At 41.9% G+C, this 2,907-nt stretch overlaps 1 long non-coding RNA gene across 2 annotated transcripts; it reads right to left on the bottom strand.

Annotated features, from left to right (window-relative positions):
- Positions 1-911: 911 nt before the first annotated feature.
- Positions 912-2,679, bottom strand: LOC108368804 (uncharacterized). 2 transcript variants are annotated; one of them, XR_001848422.1, is made up of 3 exons: positions 2,386-2,547; positions 1,931-2,318; positions 912-1,863 (listed from the first exon to the last, which is right to left on the bottom strand). It is a non-coding gene; the product is annotated as an uncharacterized LOC108368804 (long non-coding RNA). The 2 variants fall into 2 exon arrangements; XR_001848421.1 differs by lacking the exon at positions 912-1,863 and having other exon boundaries at positions 1,892-2,318; positions 2,386-2,679.
- Positions 2,680-2,907: the final 228 nt, after the last annotated feature.

Genomic DNA, 2,907 nt, shown 5'->3' with positions numbered 1-2,907 from the left:
CACATATCCCACTATACATACATACAGACACCACTGTACACACATAACAACGCATATACATACCTTCCGATACATATCGACAACGTACAAACGAAGCATACACAGTCCACTGCACATATATATACCACCGTACATACGCGACACTGTACATATGTACTCTTCGGCACACTCATACAGCATCAGGCAAAACACTGCTAGCAGCATACCAACCACTTCGTTCGCCAGCTACCATCGGGACAGCGTACACGACGAATTCTCAAGCGAAATACACATCAACGGGTATAAAAAGCTGAACAAGTGCGCAGTTGAGTCAGTCTCGCTAGGTAAGCGTTGGGCTTGACTGGTCGGTTGGCGCCTAGTGGTGTGTCCTCGGACGCACTAAATCGTCTCTGACTAGTCAACCCAAACATTGCTTGACCAGCCGGTTGGCGCCTAGTGGTGTGCCTTCGGACGCACTAAATCGTCTCCGGCTGGTTAATCCAAGCACGGCTCGACCAATCGGTTGGCGCCTAGTGGTGTGTTTTCGGACGCACTAAATCGTCTCCGGTTGGCCGAGCCACGGCTACCGCCGCCCCCCATTCCAGCCCCTACTCATGTAGTGTGCAATTATGGGAGCGGCGGTGCCTGACGAGTCTCGCTAGTCTTGCTAGGTCGCTCAGCTCCATCGGTTGCCGAGTCGCCGAGTAGTAATACGAGCCACCCGTTGCCATTAGAGGACATCCGTTGCCGAAGATCACCCGTCGGGCCGCCGCCGCTCACCGTTGCCGAGAATTACTCGCCGTACCGCCGCCGCTGGTCACCGATTGCTCAACCGTTGCTCCGCTACTGCTAGCGCTCCCACCGTTGCTCCGCTGTTGCCGAGAGTAACTATATTCAGCATAAGTAGCTACGTTTTTCCACTCTGCAACATTTTTAGATGGTGGGCCAGCCGAATTCAGTTCAGCTTCAGCTTTGCGCCAAAATCTGTTTAAGTCCTCCTTGCTGCCCCTATAAAACCCACGCGCAATGCCAGGATTACCTTGCATAAGGTTAATGAGTATCTCTAATTGGTTCTTGTTTGTAGTTTTTGACCTAAAAAATTGTTTAACATTGTTTTCTATTAAAAAGTTCGCAAATACTTACATTTTTGGGTACTGCTCCCTCACACTTTTCTGGCGGAAAATTTATTTAAAACTGTCATCACATTCTCCCTTTGATTTGCATTCGTGATAGCTACTTTTTTCCCGAAATACATTTTCCCTTTTTCGAAGTTCGTTTAGAATAGGAGGAAAGGGAGAAGAAAAAAAATCATCTGGGAAATTTTTATTCAAGATAGGAGGAAAGGAGAAAGATAGAAAATCCCCGGGGAGTTCCTATTCAGAATCGGGCTGCATATGTATTTACGTAATTAGCGTTCGTCGTACATTTAATGTAAACCACAAATTTTAATATACAAAAACGAAAAATATGTTAAAATTTATTCGTAATGGCAGTATGTATATTAATAGATACATATTTACAGAGCAAAGTCGATTTACAAAAAAAAAATATATTTAAAACCAAAATACAAACGTAGCCATCGTCAATTTTCAAACCTAATGTTGATGTTGTTTTCAATGGTTTGCTTAACACTATAAAAATTTGTCATCTTGACTGCAGTCAATTACTTTTCTAGAGGTTCCCAAATCTTTAGGTCAGATCAATTTGCACGTGTTCAAGTAAAAATTTAATACAATGTAAATTGTTAACGTACATAGTTTATAATACAAACAGAAATACATACGTATGTACACATCACATTTAATGAATTACAAACAATGCATTTTCTATGAAGAGTCATCAGCAGCATCAGCAGCCTTCCAAGCAGTTAAGCGCAAACGAAATCTTAAAATAAACAAAAATTAATATTACAAATATTTGCTTGGTGTTCTCTGGCCATCGCTGTTGTTACTTTTGTTTGGCATGTGTAGAAACGAGGTACTGCTGTTGCTTATGTTACTGATGCTATCAGCAGAAGCGTATGTTTCTACTTTATCTAACGACTCTTGTTGTTGACGGTGTGGTGTGGTAAAGTTGCTTGGAGATGGTTCTCTTGTAGTATATTGGCTATCAAGCACCAGAAAATTTCCATCACGCATTCCATATGCCACCGATTGTCGTGGATCAATTAAAATACCTTCATCACAGCTTTTTGGTACTCCAGCAACTGGTGTGTCTATGGCGGAGTTATGTGGAGCAGTTGCATGACTAAAATCAATTTGGACTCTTTTAGAACTGGCTTGTTTGTTGCGAGCGCTATTGGCATCAAATGTATGCAAATTAGATTTCCAAACGAGCAACTGTTGAATACAGGAAAAAAATTATATAATATATTATATAATTTTTTACACACATAGCAGAAATTACCTGTCGATCCTCGCTCGCGGAAGCAAAATGTCTACATGTGGAGAGAAAGCTACGGCGCAAACTTAGTATGGCCAGTTAGTGTATAATTTTCCCGTCCATTTTGACCTCGTTCCGCTAAAGTGCACTACTGCCGTGTATAAATTGGTGGACCTTCTAAAAAATGAAGCAATCTTATTGTATCGTCATCGCCGGCAGTCACCAAGAAATTTCCACTTGGGTGAAATGCAACATCATTCTCCGGCGACGAATGCACTGTATTAGCTCGCCTTCGGCTATGTCAAATATCTTAACGCGGTTACATTAATGCTAAAGCCACAGTATACCCAAGGCACGATTGAGAGAAATAGAGATTGCGCCAATCGCGGTACCGCTAATCCGCTCTTTGTGATTTTGACAGAATCAGCTGTGTGCGTGACGTCATCTTGGTGCAATTGTTGATTGTGTGCATACGAAAAACCCAAATAACAATTTTAATATTTGTGTGTTAATATTTCTGCGTGGTTTTAAACAATTATTGAGATA

This window comes from Rhagoletis zephyria, unplaced genomic scaffold (genome assembly GCF_001687245.7).
Source record: "Rhagoletis zephyria isolate East Lansing unplaced genomic scaffold, Rhagoletis_zephyria_1.1 Rzeph_scaffold_03323, whole genome shotgun sequence".
Taxonomy (NCBI): Eukaryota; Metazoa; Arthropoda; class Insecta; order Diptera; family Tephritidae; genus Rhagoletis; species Rhagoletis zephyria.
This window is presented reverse-complemented; position numbering and strand designations above follow the sequence as displayed.